The following is a 19,068-nucleotide window of genomic DNA, read 5'->3' as shown; positions in this document are numbered from 1 at the left end:
TCCTTTTCCCTTAGGAGGGAGGTGGCCTTTTGGGCTGCTGATTTCCAGGTTTTTAGATACCGCCAGTATCTTGGCCAGATGTGGCAGTGGGCCAAGCCCCTTGGTGACCGTAGTTTATCCTACCTGGATGGCATTCTTGCATTGTTCCATTTCAAGTGGTCCCAGTTTTTGCACTAATTCTCCAATGGCGATTCACCTTTCACCGGGAACGTAAAGGTCAAAGGGTTTAGCTAAATTAGGGAGTTCCAGGGCAAGGGTCTGAATTGACTGCTCTTTCCATTCTTGAAAGGCCACTTCTGGATTCTATTCAAAAGGATCATCATCTTTTCCTTTCAGTGTTTCATATAGAGGCCCAGCTAGTAGACTGTAGCTAGGGATCCAGAAGCAGCAAACCCTGGCCTCCCCAGGAACCCCTAAGCTGTCTTCTAGTTTTAGAAAGGGGTAAGGCTGAAAATGGTTTCTTCCCTTTCCTGGGATGGGCTTCTCCGACCTTCTGTGAGAATGAAGCCCAGGCAGGTCACCGCAGTCTGTGATATTTGAGCTTTTTCTTGGACAACTTCTATCCTTTATTGGCTTGGTAGTTCAGAGGCCTCCTTAGTAGGGCTGGCGATCAGAATGTCGTCTGCGTACTGAAGGAGGGTTTCCTTTTCCAGAGGTAGAACTTTTAGGTCTTTAGCTAAGCTTTCCCCAAAGATGGTGTGGGAATTTTTGCACCCTTGGGGCCAGACGGCCCGGAAGTATTGTTTTAGTTGTATGTTGAGTCCTGCCACTCACAAGCCAAAATTTCTTGTGACTCTGGGACTAATGGAATACAAAAGAAGGCATCATTGAAGACTAATACAGAATACCATGTCCTGGTGGTTGGTAGAATGACCAGCAGGGTGTAGGAATTAGGAGCAACTGGAGGTATATCCTCGGTGGCTTCACTGACTGTCCTGACATCCTTTACCAGGTCCCCAGCAGCCCATGGGGCTCTCGTGGTCAGACCAATCCCAGAATATGGAGCTCACCTGGGCAGGTACCCCACCCCCACCCCAGCCCACGGGGCTCTCGTGGTCAGGCCCCTCCCAGGATACAGAGCTACCCTTGCAGGTACCGTGGCAGGGCTGGGCACACAGGAACCGTGCACATAGCCCTCATTGCAGAGCACCCCCAGCTCACCTGTCGCTCAGAGCTGACACAGAGCACCTCAGAGCAGGACTTGAACTAACAAACAGCAGCTGTGAGAGGTCTGTGACCCTGGGCATCACTCCGTGAGGCCTCCCTCCACCTGGTCTTCCAGAGACTTCCACTGCACCCGGGGCACCAGGCCTCTGTCTCCAACCACCACCCACCCCTCCTCTCCCTGACTCCTGGGTTCCTCTCATTAGGAGAGGGTTTTCTTGAAGTTGTCTCCCACTCATGGGCCAGATAAAATGATTAGAAAACAAGCCAAAGCTGCAGCCCCTTGTCTATCCTGACTCTCAGGAGCCCACACCTGTTCCTTGGACCTGGCCGGTTCAGCAAGTTCCATTTTCTGCAACTGTGAGCCCCTGAGGGGTGATGATTGGCTGACCTGGGCAGCCTTACCGTGCCGGCCAGCCCTCCCCAGGTGTGCCTGGGTTGAGATCAATATAAATACCACTCCAGGCAGCAAGAGCCCCTGCAGCCGTGCCTGACGCCATTTTCTCTGCCCTGTCAGCAGTCTCGGGGCTGGGCTGGTGGGAGGGAGTGAGAGGCCACGGCTTTGTGGGTGGCCCAGTGTGAGTGGGGCTCTGCTGAACTTTCTGCAGCAGTTGCCAGGCTGCCACCTGCTAAAGAGGAGGATGTGTCACCCATACCTGCTGCTGGAATTTCTCCCTGGGCAGAGGTGAGGAAGGAAAAAAGCAGTGGGGGCAGGGACAGGACGGGTATCTCAGGCAGGGAAATGGAAATCTTCCAGAAGAGCACCCAGGGCCAGGACCATCCTGGCTGGCCTGCAGGCACCAAGTCGGCCGGCATGCTGTCACTCGTGTGGCTCTATGGCCCTTCCTCTAGGCTTTCAAGTCCTTGTATATATTCAGGTGTTTTACCTGGGATGGGTGGGAATAGTTCAGCAGCAACTGGCCTGGGGCTCAGCTCACGTTTACTCACAGATGCCTCCGCACGGTGCCCCAGCTTTGCAATGAGGACGCTTGTTGCGTGGGGGCTGCTGGCTGAATGGGAGACGATTCCCCACCACTGACCAACTTCAGAATTGTTTACAACTGGAGCAAGTGCCCTGATACGGTTTTCCTCTGTGTAACTGGTGGGTTCTGTGTTTTTTTTCTCTTTTTCATTTTTGGTTCAAGGTAGATTTTATTCCTCTTTTTTGTATTTACAGATATAAGCATGGAAATAATTTATTCATATGAATACATGTATGTGCAGGGAATAATTGTTTTTTCTGTTTTATTTTTTAAATTTTATTTCTTTTTAATTTTGAATTTTATTTTATATTTTTATACAGCAGGTTCTTATTGGTTATCTATTTTATACATATAAATGTATACATGCCAATCCCAGTCTCTCAACTCCTCCCACCACCACCCCCCCAACAGCTTTCCCCCCTTGTTGTCCATACGTTTGTTGTCTACATCTGTTGCTCTATTTATGCCTTGCAAAATGGTTAATCTGTACAGTTTTTCTAGGTTCCACATATATGCATGAATATACAAGATTTGTTTTTCTCTTTCTGACTTACTTCACTCTGTATGACAGTCTCTAGATCCATCGACGTCTCTACAAATGACCCAATTTCATTCCTTTTCATGGCTTAGTAATATTCCATTTTATATATGTACCACAGCTTTATGCATTCGTCTGTCTGTGGGCATTTAGGTTGCTTCCATTACCTTGATATTGTAAATAGTGATGCAATGAACATTGCGGTGAATGACTCTTTTTGATTTATGGTTTTGTCTGGGTATATGTCCAGTACTGGGATTGCTGTATCATATGGTAATTCTATTGTTAGTTTCTTAAGAAATTCCATATTGTTCTCCATAATGACTGTATCAATTTATATTCCCAAAAATAGTGGAAGAGGGTTCCTTTTCTCCACACCCTTTCCAGCATTTTTTGTTTGTAGTTTTTCTATGATGCCTATTCTACCAGGTGTGAGGTGATACCTCATTGTTGAATCCATTTCGTTGAGCAAGGGGTAGGTCTTGTCTATTACATATTTGGCTTATGGAACGGTATCTGTGCTAATTTCAAACTCTGCTTTTATGCAGCACCCCAACTCACCTTCCCCCTTAAGCAGGCATAAGTTGGTTTTCTACACTTGAGACCCTGTTCTGTTTTGTAATTCAGTTCATGTGTAGCCAAGTTCACATTCCGTGCATTAGTGATACCTTATGATGTTTCTTTTTCTGTGTGACTTATTTCACTTAGAATCATCGTGCCTCAATCCACTCATTATGCTGGGAAGGGCCTGGTGACATAGATTTCATTGCTGAGTGGTATTCTGTTGTACATAAGTACCGCAACTTCTTTATCCATTATTTGCTCTCTGGGATATTTAACTTGCGCCGTAGAAGAGATTTCTGTAAAAAGAGCCGTCCCAAATTTTGGGGTTGCTGTGTCTTTTTGATTTTAATTTCCCTAAGCTATAGGACCATAAGTGGAAGTGCCCTAGGCTCTGTTGCTTTGTTTTTTAGATGTTTCAGGAAACACCATACACTTCTCCCGAGTGTCTGTTGGCAATTTACATCCCGCCCATCAGCATAACAAGGCTCCCAGTTCTCCATGGCCTGTCCTGCCTTTCTGGATTTTACACTTTTTTCAGATGGCCCTTTTGACCGGGGGGAAGTGAGACTTCATTGTAGTGCAGATTTCCTTTGCAAGTTTGCTTGGTTGGCCAAAAAGGGCGTATGCGTTTTTTCCTGAATATATTCAGGAAAAAACGCATACGCCCTTTTTGGCCAAGTGCATCATTGTGGACGTTCTGCCTCTTTTCCTATGCTTTCAATGCAATTCCAGTCTACCTCCTGAAATCGGTTTCCTGCAATTCTGCCCCGCTTTCAAGTCCTCTTGGCAGCCTTACTTCAGTATATTTTTGGACGATAGCTGTCATTTATAACTCTGCAGGTTTGTGAATTACAGTGCCCCTGAGCTCCTTTCTTCAACTCGCTTTCTTGTGACCTGGCCGCAACACCGCAGGATGGCTTCAGGCCCTAATCTGGTTCCGGCACGGCACGCTGAGCCTTTGGTTAATTCCTCTTCCTGGTGGGAAATGAGAGTTAAATTTGCCCGTCCAGACACCTCCAGCTAGTCTCTCATTGGTTCTCGCTATTCCTGTTCATCTTCCGCAGAAATTGCAAACTGGGCCAAACAGGAGGTTAAAGGCGCTGACTCTCCAAGTGGGGAGAGTGTTAGTAAAGCGTCTGGAATGTTGCACCCGAGTACCAGGGTACGAAAACTGAGACATATTTGAACACGTCTCCCGATCACACGGTTGATCATACTCTAGGTTCCACATGCATGTTTTAGCTGAAGGAAGAATACCTTAAACCTGGGTAGTTGAAACCCGTGGAATGGGTACCATGCAATATGACTTCAAAGGGTCTTCATTTGCTCACCGAACCTCTCCAATCCTATCACTGCTGCGTTTATGCCCCTGTACACACGCTTGATTCTCTTTCGGAGACATAGCAATCCATAGGTTTTAAGATACTTACTAGTCAGGTACATTCTTAGGCGTTTAATATGGGGTGTTGAGTCCATTTCGTTGAGCAAGGAGTAGCTCTTGTCTATTCCATATTTGGCTTAAGGAACTTTATCTGTGCTCATTTCAATCTCTGGTTTTATGCAGCACCCCAACTCACCTTTCCCCTTAAGCAAGCATAAGTTGGTTTTCTAAATTTGAGACCCTGTTCTGTTTTGGAATTCAGTTCCTGTGTAGCCAAGTTTACATTCCGTGTATTACTGATATCTTATGATGTTTCTTTTTCTGTGTGACTTATTTCAGTTAGAATCATCGTACCTGAATCCACTCATTATGCTGCTAAGGGCCTGATGACATAGATTTCATTGCTGAGTGATACTGCATTGTACGTAAGTACCACAAGTTCTTTATCCATTTTTCACTTTCTGTGATATTGAACTTGTACGGTAAACGAGGTTCTTGTAAACAGAGGCGTCCCAAACTTTGGGGTGGCTGTGTCTTTTTGATTTTAATTTCCCTAAGCTATAGGACCATAAGTGGAAGTGCCCTAGGCTCTGTTGCTTTGTTTTTTAGATGTTTCAGGAAACACCATACACTTCTCCCGAGTGTCTGTTGGCAATTTACATCCCGCCCATCAGCATAACAAGGCTCCCAGTTCTCCATGGCCTGTCCTGCCTTTCTGGATTTTACACTTTTTTCAGATGGCCCTTTTGACCGGGGGGAAGTGAGACTTCATTGTAGTGCAGATTTCCTTTGCAAGTTTGCTTGGTTGGCCAAAAAGGGCGTATGCGTTTTTTCCTGAATATATTCAGGAAAAAACGCATACGCCCTTTTTGGCCAAGTGCATCATTGTGGACGTTCTGCCTCTTTTCCTATGCTTTCAATGCAATTCCAGTCTACCTCCTGAAATCGGTTTCCTGCAATTCTGCCCCGCTTTCAAGTCCTCTTGGCAGCCTTACTTCAGTATATTTTTGGACGATAGCTGTCATTTATAACTCTGCAGGTTTGTGAATTACAGTGCCCCTGAGCTCCTTTCTTCAACTCGCTTTCTTGTGACCTGGCCGCAACACCGCAGGATGGCTTCAGGCCCTAATCTGGTTCCGGCACGGCACGCTGAGCCTTTGGTTAATTCCTCTTCCTGGTGGGAAATGAGAGTTAAATTTGCCCGTCCAGACACCTCCAGCTAGTCTCTCATTGGTTCTCCCTATTCCTGTTCATCTTCCGCAGAAATTGCAAACTGGGCCAAACAGGAGGTTAAAGGGACTGACTCTCCAAGTCGGGAGAGTGTTAGTAAAGCGTCTGGAATGTTGCACCCGAGTACCAGGGTACGAAAACTGAGACATATTTGAACACGTCTCCCGATCACACTGGTTGATCATACTCTAGGTTCCACATGCATGTTTTAGCTGAAGGAAGAATACCTTAAACCTGGGTAGTTGAAACCCGTGGAATGGGTACCATGCAATATGACTTCAAAGGGTCTTCATTTGCTCACCGAACCTCTCCAATCCTATCACTGCTGCGTTTATGCCCCTGTACACATGCTTGATTCTCTTTCGGAGACATAGCAATCCATAGGTTTTAAGATACTTACTAGTCAGGTACATTCTTAGGCGTTTAATATGCGGTGTTGAGTCCATTTCGTTGAGCAAGGAGTAGCTCTTGTCTATTCCATATTTGGCTTAAGGAACTTTATCTGTGCTCATTTCAATCTCTGGTTTTATGCAGCACCCCAACTCACCTTTCCCCTTAAGCAAGCATAAGTTGGTTTTCTAAATTTGAGACCCTGTTCTGTTCTGTAATTCAGTTCCTGTGTAGCCAAGTTTACATTCCGTGTATTACTGATATCTTATGATGTTTCTTTTTCTGTGTGACTTATTTCAGTTAGAATCATCATACCTGAATCCACTCATTGTGCTGCTAAGGGCCTGATGACATAGATTTCATTGCTGAGTGATATTGCTTTGTAAGTAAATACCACAACTTCTTTATCCATTTTTCACTTTCTGCGATGTTGAACTTGTACTGTAAACGAGGTTCTTGTAAACAGAGCCGTTCCAAACTTTGGGGTGGCTGTGTCTTTTTGATTTTAATTTCCCTAAGCTATAGGACCATAAGTGGAAGTGCCCTAGGCTCTGTTGCTTTGTTTTTTAGATGTTTCAGGAAACACCATACACTTCTCCCGAGTGTCTGTTGGCAATTTACATCCCGCCCATCAGCATAACAAGGCTCCCAGTTCTCCATGGCCTGTCCTGCCTTTCTGGATTTTACACTTTTTTCAGATGGCCCTTTTGACCGGGGGGAAGTGAGACTTCATTGTAGTGCAGATTTCCTTTGCAAGCTTGCTTGGTTGGCCAAAAAGGGCGTATGCGTTTTTTCCTGAATATATTCAGGAAAAAACGCATACGCCCTTTTTGGCCAAGTGCATCATTGTGGACGTTCTGCCTCTTTTCCTATGCTTTCAATGCAATTCCAGTCTACCTCCTGAAATCGGTTTCCTGCAATTCTGCCCCGCTTTCAAGTCCTCTTGGCAGCCTTACTTCAGTATATTTTTGGACGATAGCTGTCATTTATAACTCTGCAGGTTTGTGAATTACAGTGCCCCTGAGCTCCTTTCTTCAACTCGCTTTCTTTTGAGCTGGCCGCAACACCGCAGGATGGCTTCAGGCCCTAATCTGGTTCTGGCACGGCACGCTGAGCCTTTGGTTATTTCCTCTTCCTGGTGGGAAATGAGAGTTAAATTTGCCCATCCAGACACCTCCAGCTAGTCTCTCATTGGTTCTCCCTATTCCTGTTCATCTTCCGCAGAAATTGCAAACTGGGCCAAACAGGAGGTTAAAGGGCCTGACTCTCCAAGTGGGGAGAGTGTTAGTAAAGCGTCTGGAATGTTGCACCCGAGTACCAGGGTACGAAAACTGAGACATATTTGAACACGTCTCCCGTTCACACGGTTGATCATACTCTGGGTTCCACATGCATGTTTTAGCTGAAGGAAGAATACCTTAAACCTGGAGAGTTGAGACCCGTGGAATGGGTACCATGCAATATGACTTCAAAGGGTCTTCATTTGCTCACCGAACCTCTCCAATCCTATCACTGCTGCGTTTATGCCCCTGTACACATGCTTGATTCTCTTTCGGAGACATAGCAATCCATAGGTTTTAAGATACTTACTAGTCAGGTACATTCTTAGGCGTTTAATATGCGGTGTTGAGTCCATTTCAGTTGAGCAAGGAGTAGCTCTTGTCTATTCCATATTTGGCTTAAGGAACTTTATCTGTGCTCATTTCAATCTCTGGTTTTATGCAGCACCCCAACTCACCTTTACCCTTAAGCAAGCATAAGTTGGTTTTCTAAATTTGAGACCCTGTTCTGTTCTGTAATTCAGTTCCTGTGTAGCCAAGTTTACATTCCGTGTATTACTGATATCTTATGATGTTTCTTTTTCTGTGTGACTTATTTCAGTTAGAATCATCAGACCTGAATCCACTCATTATGCTGCTACGGGCCTGATGACATAGATTTCATTGCTGAGTGATACTGCATTGTACGTAAGTACCACAAGTTCTTTATCCATTTTTCACTTTCTGTGATATTGAACTTGTACTGTAAACGAGGTTCTTGTAAACAGAGGCGTCCCAAACTTTGGGGTGGCTGTGTCTTTTTGATTTTAATTTCCCTAAGCTATAGGACCATAAGTGGAAGTGCCCTAGGCTCTGTTGCTTTGTTTTTTAGATGTTTCAGGAAACACCATACACTTCTCCCGAGTGTCTGTTGGCAATTTACATCCCGCCCATCAGCATAACAAGGCTCCCAGTTCTCCATGGCCTGTCCTGCCTTTCTGGATTTTACACTTTTTTCAGATGGCCCTTTTGACCGGGGGGAAGTGAGACTTCATTGTAGTGCAGATTTCCTTTGCAAGCTTGCTTGGTTGGCCAAAAAGGGCGTATGCGTTTTTTCCTGAATATATTCAGGAAAAAACGCATACGCCCTTTTTGGCCAAGTGCATCATTGTGGACGTTCTGCCTCTTTTCCTATGCTTTCAATGCAATTCCAGTCTACCTCCTGAAATCGGTTTCCTGCAATTCTGCCCCGCTTTCAAGTCCTCTTGGCAGCCTTACTTCAGTATATTTTTGGACGATAGCTGTCATTTATAACTCTGCAGGTTTGTGAATTACAGTGCCCCTGAGCTCCTTTCTTCAACTCGCTTGCTTGTGACCTGGCCGCAACACTGCAGGATGGCTTCAGGCCCTAATCTGGTTCCGGCACGGCACGCTGAGCCTTTGGTTAATTCCTCTTCCTGGTGGGAAATGAGAGTTAAATTTGCCCGTCCAGACACCTCCAGCTAGTCTCTCATTGGTTCTCCCTATTCCTGTTCATCTTCCGCAGAAATTGCAAACTGGGCCAAACAGGAGGTTAAAGGCGCTGACTCTCCAAGTGGGGAGAGTGTTAGTAAAGCGTCTGGAATGTTGCACCCGAGTACCAGGGTACGAAAACTGAGACATATTTGAACACGTCTCCCGTTCACACGGTTGATCATACTCTGGGTTCCACATGCATGTTTTAGCTGAAGGAAGAATACCTTAAACCTGGAGAGTTGAGACCCGTGTAATGGGTACCATGCAATATGACTTCAAAGGGTCTTCATTTGCTCACCGAACCTCTCCAATCCTATCACTGCTGCGTTTATGCCCCTGTACACATCGCTTGATTCTCTTTTGGAGACATAGCAATCCATAGGTTTTAAGATAATTACTAGTCAGGTACATTCTTAGGCGTTTAATATGCGGTGTTGGGTCCATTTCGTTGAGCAAGGAGTAGCTCTTGTCTATTCCATATTTGGCTTAAGGAACTTTATCTGTGCTCATTTCAATCTCTGGTTTTATGCAGCACCCCAACTCACCTTTCCCCTTAAGCAAGCATAAGTTGGTTTTCTAAATTTGAGACCCTGTTCTGTTCTGTAATTCAGTTCCTGTGTAGCCCAGTTTACATTCCGTGTATTACTGATATCTTATGATGTTTCTTTTTCTGTGTGACTTATTTCAGTTAGAATCATCATACCTGAATCCACTCATTGTGCTGCTAAGGGCCTGATGACATAGCTTTCATTGCGAAGTGATATTGCTTTGTAAGTAAATACCACAACTTCTTTATCCATTTTTCACTTTCTGCGATGTTGAACTTGTACTGTAAACGAGGTTCTTGTAAACAAAGGCGTCCCAAACTTTGGGGTGGTTGTGTCTTTTTGATTTTAATTTCCCTAAGCTATAGGACCATAAGTGGAAGTGCCCTAGGCTCTGTTGCTTTGTTTTTTAGATGTTTCAGGAAACACCATACACTTCTCCCCAGTGTCTGTTGGCAATTTACATCCCGCCCATCAGCATAACAAGGCTCCCAGTTCTCCATGGCCTGTCCTGCCTTTCTGGATTTTACACTTTTTTCAGATGTCCCTTTTGACCGGGGGGAAGTGAGACTTCATTGTAGTGCAGATTTCCTTTGCAAGTTTGCTTGGTTCGCAAAAAGGGCGTATGCGTTTTTTTCCTGAATATATTCAGGAAAAAACGCATACGCCCTTTTTGGCCAAGTGCATCATTGTGGACGTTCTGCCTCTTTTCGTATGCTTTCAATGCAATTCCACTCTACCTCCTGAATTCGGTTTCCTGCAATTCTGTCCCGCTTTCAAGTCCTCTTGGCAGCCTTACTTCAGTATATTTTTGGACGATAGCTGTCATTTATAACTCTGCAGGTTTGTGAATTACAGTGCCCCTGAGCTCCTTTCTTCAACTCGCTTGCTTGTGACCTGGCCGCAACACCACAGGATGGCTTCAGGCCCTAATCTGATTCCGGCACGGCACGCAGAGCCTTTGGTTAATTCCTCTTCTTGGTGGGAAATGAGAGTTAAATTTGCCCGTCCAGACACCTCCAGCTAGTCTCTCATTGGTTCTCCCTATTCCTGTTCATCTTCCGCAGAAATTGCAAACTGGGCCAAACAGGAGGTTAAAGGGACTGACTCTCCAAGTCCAGAGAGTGTTAGTAAAGCGTCTGGAATGTTGCACCCGAGTACCAGGGTACGAAAACTGAGACATATTTGAACACGTCTCCCGATCACACGGTTGATCATACTCTAGGTTCCACATGCATGTTTTAGCTGAAGGAAGAATAGCTTAAACCTGGGTAGTTGAAACCCGTGGAATGGGTACCATGCAATATGACTTCAAAGGGTCTTCATTTGCTCACCGAACCTCTCCAATCCTATCACTGCTGGGTTTATGCCCCTGTACACATGCTTGATTCTCTTTCGGAGACATAGCAATCCATAGGTTTTAAGATACTCACTAGTCAGGTACATTCTTAGGCGTTTAATATGCGGTGTTGAGTCCATTTCGTTGAGCAAGGAGTAGCTCTTGTCTATTCCATATTTGGCTTAAGGAACTTTATCTGTGCTCATTTCAATCTCTGGTTTTATGCAGCACCCCAACTCACCTTTACCCTTAAGCAAGCATAAGTTGGTTTTCTAAATTTGAGACCCTGTTCTGTTCTGTAATTCAGTTCCTGTGTAGCCAAGTTTACATTCCGTGTATTACTGATATCTTATGATGTTTCTTTTTCTGTGTGACTTATTTCAGTTAGAATCATCATACCTGAATCCACTCATTGTGCTGTTAAGGGCCTGATGACATAGATTTCATTGCGAAGTGATATTGCTTTGTAAGTAAATACCACAACTTCTTTATCCATTTTTCACTTTCTGCGATGTTGAACTGTACGGTAAACGAGGTTCTTGTAAACAGAGGCGTCCCAAACTTTGGGGTGGCTGTGTCTTTTTGATTTTAATTTCCCTAAGCTATAGGACCATAAGTGGAAGTGCCCTAGGCTCTGTTGCTTTGTTTTTTAGATGTTTCAGGAAACACCATACACTTCTCCCGAGTGTCTGTTGGCAATTTCCATCCCGCCCATCAGCAGAACAAGGCTCCCAGTTCTCCATGGCCTGTCCTGCCTTTCTGGATTTTACACTTTTTTCAGATGGCCCTTTTGACCGGGGGGAAGTGAGACTTCATTGTAGTGCAGATTTGCTTTGCAAGCTTGCTTGGTTGGCCAAAAAGGGCGTATGCGTTTTTTCCTGAATATATTCAGGAAAAAACGCATACGCCCTTTTTGGCCAAGTGCATCATTGTGGACGTTCTGCCTCTTTTCGTATGCTTTCAATGCAATTCCAGTCTACCTCCTGAAATCGGTTTCCTGCAATTCTGCCCCGCTTTCAAGTCCTCTTGGCAGCCTTACTTCAGTATATTTTTGGACGATAGCTGTCATTTATAACTCTGCAGGTTTGTGAATTACAGTGCCCCTGAGCTCCTTTCTTCAACTCGCTTTCTTTTGAGCTGGCCGCAACACCGCAGGATGGCTTCAGGCCCTAATCTGGTTCCGGCACGGCACGCTGAGCCTTTGGTTATTTCCTCTTCCTGGTGGGAAATGAGAGTTAAATTTGCCCATCCAGACACCTCCAGCTAGTCTCTCATTGGTTCTCCCTATTCCTGTTCATCTTCCGCATAATTGCAAACTGGGCCAAACAGGAGGTTAAAGGCACTGACTCTCCAAGTCGGGAGAGTGTTAGTAAAGCATCTGGAATGTTGCACCCGAGTACCAGGGTACGAAAACTGAGACATATTTGAACACGTCTCCCGATCACACGGTTGATCATACTCTAGGTTCCACATGCACGTTTTAGCTGAAGGAAGAATACCTTAAACCTGGGTAGTTGAAACCCATGGAATGGGTACCATGCAATATGACTTCAAAGGGTCTTCATTTGCTCACCGAACCTCTCCAATCCTATCACTGCTGCGTTTATGCCCCTGTACACATGCTTGATTCTCTTTCGGAGACATAGCAATCCATAGGTTTTAAGATACTTACTAGTCAGGTACATTCTTAGGCGTTTAATATGCGGTGTTGAGTCCATTTCGTTGAGCAAGGAGTAGCTCTTCTCTATTCCATATTTGGCTTAAGGAACTTTATCTGTGCTCATTTCAATCTCTGGTTTTATGCAGCACCCCAACTCACCTTTCCCCTTAAGCAAGCATAAGTTGGTTTTCTAAATTTGAGACCCTGTTCTGTTCTGTAATTCAGTTCCTGTGTAGCCAAGTTTACATTCCGTGTATTACTGATATCTTATGATGTTTCTTTTTCTGTGTGACTTATTTCAGTTAGAATCATCATACCTGAATCCACTCATTGTGCTGCTAAGGGCCTGATGACATAGATTTCATTGCTGAGTGATATTGCTTTGTAAGTAAATACCACAACTTCTTTATCCATTTTTCACTTTCTGCGATGTTGAACTTGTACTGTAAACGAGGTTCTTGTAAACAGAGCCGTTCCAAACTTTGGGGTGGCTGTGTCTTTTTGATTTTAATTTCCCTAAGCTATAGGACCATAAGTGGAAGTGCCCTAGGCTCTGTTGCTTTGTTTTTTAGATGTTTCAGGAAACACCATACACTTCTCCCGAGTGTCTGTTGGCAATTTACATCCCGCCCATCAGCATAACAAGGCTCCCAGTTCTCCATGGCCTGTCCTGCCTTTCTGGATTTTACACTTTTTTCAGATGGCCCTTTTGACCGGGGGGAAGTGAGACTTCATTGTAGTGCAGATTTCCTTTGCAAGCTTGCTTGGTTGGCCAAAAAGGGCGTATGCGTTTTTTCCTGAATATATTCAGGAAAAAACGCATACGCCCTTTTTGGCCAAGTGCATCATTGTGGACGTTCTGCCTCTTTTCCTATGCTTTCAATGCAATTCCAGTCTACCTCCTGAAATCGGTTTCCTGCAATTCTGCCCCGCTTTCAAGTCCTCTTGGCAGCCTTACTTCAGTCTATTTTTGGACGATAGCTGTCATTTATAACTCTGCAGGTTTGTGAATTACAGTGCCCCTGAGCTCCTTTCTTCAACTCGCTTTCTTGTGACCTGGCCGCAACACCGCAGGATGGCTTCAGGCCCTAATCTGGTTCCGGCACGGCACGCTGAGCCTTTGGTTATTCCTCTTCCTGGTGGGAAATGAGAGTTAAATTTGCCCGTCCAGACACCTCCAGCTAGTCTCTCATTGGTTCTCGCTATTCCTGTTCATCTTCCGCAGAAATTGCAAACTGGGCCAAACAGGAGGTTAAAGGGCTGACTCTCCAAGTGGGGAGAGTGTTAGTAAAGCGTCTGGAATGTTGCACCCGAGTACCAGGGGAGGAAAACTGAGACATATTTGAACACGTCTCCCGATCACATGGTTGATCATACTCTGGGTTCCACATGCATGTTTTAGCTGAAGGAAGAATACCTTAAACCTGGGTAGTTGAAACCCGTGGAATGGGTACCATGCAATATGACTTCAAAGGGTCTTCATTTGCTCACCGAACCTCTCCAATCCTATCACTGCTGCGTTTATGCCCCTGTACACATGCTTGATTCTCTTTCGGAGACATAGCAATCCATAGGTTTTAAGATACTTACTAGTCAGGTACATTCTTAGGCGTTTAATATGCGGTGTTGAGTCCATTTCGTTGAGCAAGGAGTAGCTCTTGTCTATTCCATATTTGGCTTAAGGAACTTTATCTGTGCTCATTTCAATCTCTGGTTTTATGCAGCACCCCAACTCACCTTTCCCCTTAAGCAAGCATAAGTTGGTTTTCTAAATTTGAGACCCTGTTCTGTTCTGTAATTCAGTTCCTGTGTAGCCAAGTTTACATTCCGTGTATTACTGATATCTTATGATGTTTCTTTTTCTGTGTGACTTATTTCAGTTAGAATCATCATACCTGAATCCACTCATTGTGCTGCTAAGGGCCTGATGACATAGATTTCATTGCTGAGTGATATTGCTTTGTAAGTAAATACCACAACTTCTTTATCCATTTTTCACTTTCTGCGATGTTGAACTTGTACTGTAAACGAGGTTCTTGTAAACAGAGCCGTCCCAAACTTTGGGGTGGCTGTGTCTTTTTGATTTTAATTTCCCTAAGCTATAGGACCATAAGTGGAAGTGCCCTAGGCTCTGTTGCTTTGTTTTTTAGATGTTTCAGGAAACACCATACACTTCTCCCGAGTGTCTGTTGGCAATTTACATCCCGCCCATCAGCATAACAAGGCTCCCAGTTCTCCATGGCCTGTCCTGCCTTTCTGGATTTTACACTTTTTTCAGATGGCCCTTTTGACCGGGGGGAAGTGAGACTTCATTGTAGTGCAGATTTCCTTTGCAAGCTTGCTTGGTTGGCCAAAAAGGGCGTATGCGTTTTTTCCTGAATATATTCAGGAAAAAACGCATACGCCCTTTTTGGCCAAGTGCATCATTGTGGACGTTCTGCCTCTTTTCCTATGCTTTCAATGCAATTCCAGTCTACCTCCTGAAATCGGTTTCCTGCAATTCTGCCCCGCTTTCAAGTCCTCTTGGCAGCCTTACTTCAGTCTATTTTTGGACGATAGCTGTCATTTATAACTCTGCAGGTTTGTGAATTACAGTGCCCCTGAGCTCCTTTCTTCAACTCGCTTTCTTGTGAGCTGGCCGCAACACCGCAGGATGGCTTCAGGCCCTAATCTGGTTCCGGCACGGCACGCTGAGCCTTTGGTTATTCCTCTTCCTGGTGGGAAATGAGAGTTAAATTTGCCCGTCCAGACACCTCCAGCTAGTCTCTCATTGGTTCTCGCTATTCCTGTTCATCTTCCGCAGAAATTGCAAACTGGGCCAAACAGGAGGTTAAAGGCGCTGACTCTCCAAGTGGGGAGAGTGTTAGTAAAGCGTCTGGAATGTTGCACCCGAGTACCAGGGGAGGAAAACTGAGACATATTTGAACACGTCTCCCGATCACATGGTTGATCATACTCTGGGTTCCACATGCATGTTTTAGCTGAAGGAAGAATACCTTAAACCTGGGTAGTTGAAACCCGTGGAATGGGTACCATGCAATATGACTTCAAAGGGTCTTCATTTGCTCACCGAACCTCTCCAATCCTATCACTGCTGCGTTTATGCCCCTGTACACATGCTTGATTCTCTTTCGGAGACATAGCAATCCATAGGTTTTAAGATACTTACTAGTCAGGTACATTCTTAGGCGTTTAATATGCGGTGTTGAGTCCATTTCGTTGAGCAAGGAGTAGCTCTTGTCTATTCCATATTTGGCTTAAGGAACTTTATCTGTGCTCATTTCAATCTCTGGTTTTATGCAGCACCCCAACTCACCTTTCCCCTTAAGCAAGCATAAGTTGGTTTTCTAAATTTGAGACCCTGTTCTGTTCTGTAATTCAGTTCCTGTGTAGCCAAGTTTACATTCCGTGTATTACTGATATCTTATGATGTTTCTTTTTCTGTGTGACTTATTTCAGTTAGAATCATCATACCTGAATCCACTCATTGTGCTGCTAAGGGCCTGATGACATAGATTTCATTGCTGAGTGATATTGCTTTGTAAGTAAATACCACAACTTCTTTATCCATTTTTCACTTTCTGCGATGTTGAACTTGTACTGTAAACGAGGTTCTTGTAAACAGAGCCGTTCCAAACTTTGGGGTGGCTGTGTCTTTTTGATTTTAATTTCCCTAAGCTATAGGACCATAAGTGGAAGTGCCCTAGGCTCTGTTGCTTTGTTTTTTAGATGTTTCAGGAAACACCATACACTTCTCCCGAGTGTCTGTTGGCAATTTACATCCCGCCCATCAGCATAACAAGGCTCCCAGTTCTCCATGGCCTGTCCTGCCTTTCTGGATTTTACACTTTTTTCAGATGGCCCTTTTGACCGGGGGGAAGTGAGACTTCATTGTAGTGCAGATTTCCTTTGCAAGCTTGCTTGGTTGGCCAAAAAGGGCGTATGCGTTTTTTCCTGAATATATTCAGGAAAAAACGCATACGCCCTTTTTGGCCAAGTGCATCATTGTGGACGTTCTGCCTCTTTTCCTATGCTTTCAATGCAATTCCAGTCTACCTCCTGAAATCGGTTTCCTGCAATTCTGCCCCGCTTTCAAGTCCTCTTGGCAGCCTTACTTCAGTCTATTTTTGGACGATAGCTGTCATTTATAACTCTGCAGGTTTGTGAATTACAGTGCCCCTGAGCTCCTTTCTTCAACTCGCTTTCTTGTGACCTGGCCGCAACACCGCAGGATGGCTTCAGGCCCTAATCTGGTTCCGGCACGGCACGCTGAGCCTTTGGTTAATTCCTCTTCCTGGTGGGAAATGAGAGTTAAATTTGCCCGTCCAGACACCTCCAGCTAGTCTCTCATTGGTTCTCGCTATTCCTGTTCATCTTCCGCAGAAATTGCAAACTGGGCCAAACAGGAGGTTAAAGGGCTGACTCTCCAAGTGGGGAGAGTGTTAGTAAAGCGTCTGGAATGTTGCACCCGAGTACCAGGGGAGGAAAACTGAGACATATTTGAACACGTCTCCCGATCACATGGTTGATCATACTCTGGGTTCCACATGCATGTTTTAGCTGAAGGAAGAATACCTTAAACCTGGTAGTTGAAACCCGTGGAATGGGTACCATGCAATATGACTTCAAAGGGTCTTCATTTGCTCACCGAACCTCTCCAATCCTATCACTGCTGCGTTTATGCCCCTGTACACATGCTTGATTCTCTTTCGGAGACATAGCAATCCATAGGTTTTAAGATACTTACTAGTCAGGTACATTCTTAGGCGTTTAATATGCGGTGTTGAGTCCATTTCGTTGAGCAAGGAGTAGCTCTTGTCTATTCCATATTTGGCTTAAGGAACTTTATCTGTGCTCATTTCAATCTCTGGTTTTATGCAGCACCCCAACTCACCTTTCCCCTTAAGCAAGCATAAGTTGGTTTTCTAAATTTGAGACCCTGTTCTGTTCTGTAATTCAGTTCCTGTGTAGCCAAGTTTACATTCCGTGTATTACTGATATCTTATGATGTTTCTTTTTCTGTGTGACTTATTTCAGTTAGAATCATCATACCTGAATCCACTCATTGTGCTGCTAAGGGCCTGATGACATAGATTTCATTGCTGAGTGATATTGCTTTGTAAGTAAATACCACAACTTCTTTATCCATTTTTCACTTTCTGCGATGTTGAACTTGTACTGTAAACGAGGTTCTTGTAAACAGAGGCGTCCCAAACTTTGGGGTGGCTGTGTCTTTTTGATTTTAATTTCCCTAAGCTATAGGACCATAAGTGGAAGTGCCCTAGGCTCTGTTGCTTTGTTTTTTAGATGTTTCAGGAAACACCATACACTTCTCCCGAGTGTCTGTTGGCAATTTACATCCCGCCCATCAGCATAACAAGGCTCCCAGTTCTCCATGGCCTGTCCTGCCTTTCTGGATTTTACACTTTTTTCAGATGGCCCTTTTGACCGGGGGGAAGTGAGACTTCATTGTAGTGCAGATTTCCTTTGCAAGCTTGCTTGGTTGGCCAAAAAGGGCGTATGCGTTTTTTCCTGAATATATTCAGGAAAAAACGCATACGCCCTTTTTGGCCAAGTGCATCATTGTGGACGTTCTGCCTCTTTTCCTATGCTTTCAATGCAATTCCAGTCTACCTCCTGAAATCGGTTTCCTGCAATTCTGCCCCGCTTTCAAGTCCTCTTGGCAGCCTTACTTCAGTCTATTTTTGGACGATAGCTGTCATTTATAACTCTGCAGGTTTGTGAATTACAGTGCCCCTGAGCTCCTTTCTTCAACTCGCTTTCTTGTGACCTGGCCGCAACACCGCAGGATGGCTTCAGGCCCTAATCTGGTTCCGGCACGGCACGCTGAGCCTTTGGTTAATTCCTCTTCCTGGTGGGAAATGAGAGTTAAATTTGCCCGTCCAGACACCTCCAGCTAGTCTCTCATTGGTTCTCGCTATTCCTGTTCATCTTCCGCAGAAATTGCAAACTGGGCCAAACAGGAGGTTAAAGGCTCTGACTCTCCAAGTGGGGAGAGTGTTAGTAAAGCGTCTGGAATGTTGCACCCGAGTACCAGGGGAGGAAAACTGAGACATATTTGAACACGTCTCCCGTTCACATGGTTGATCATACTCTGGGTTCCACATGCATGTTTAGCTGAAGGAAGAATACCTTAAACCTGGGTAGTTGAGACCCGTGGAATGGGTACCATGCAATATGACTTCAAAGGGTCTTCATTTGCTCACCGAACCTCTCCAATCCTATCACTGCTGCGTTTATGCCCCTGTACACACGCTTGATTCTCTTTGGAGACATAGCAATCCATAGGTTTTAAGATACTTACTAGTCAGGTACATTCTTAGGCGTTTAATATGCGGTGTGAGTCCATCTCGTGAGCAAGGAGTAGCTCTTGTCTATTCCATATTGGCTTAAGGAACTTTATCTGTGCTCATTCAATCTCTGGTTTTATGCAGCACCCCAACTCACCTTTCCCTTAAGCAAGATAAGTTTTTCAAATT

General features: G+C 44.8%; 1 long non-coding RNA gene across 1 annotated transcript in view; it reads left to right on the top strand.

Moving 5' to 3' along the window:
* Positions 1–8,182: 8,182 nt before the first annotated feature.
* The window catches only part of LOC141279104 (uncharacterized), a 199,670-nt gene continuing 188,784 nt past the window's right edge, over positions 8,183–19,068 (top strand). The window contains exon 1 of the long non-coding RNA XR_012332860.1: positions 8,183–8,217. This is a non-coding gene — a long non-coding RNA (uncharacterized lncRNA). The remainder of the gene's footprint in view (positions 8,218–19,068) is intronic.

Source organism: Tursiops truncatus, chromosome 7, assembly GCF_011762595.2.
Source record: "Tursiops truncatus isolate mTurTru1 chromosome 7, mTurTru1.mat.Y, whole genome shotgun sequence".
NCBI classification, from domain to species: Eukaryota; Metazoa; Chordata; class Mammalia; order Artiodactyla; family Delphinidae; genus Tursiops; species Tursiops truncatus.
The sequence above is the reverse complement of the archived record's forward strand: the minus strand, read 5'-3'. Positions and strand labels throughout refer to the sequence as shown.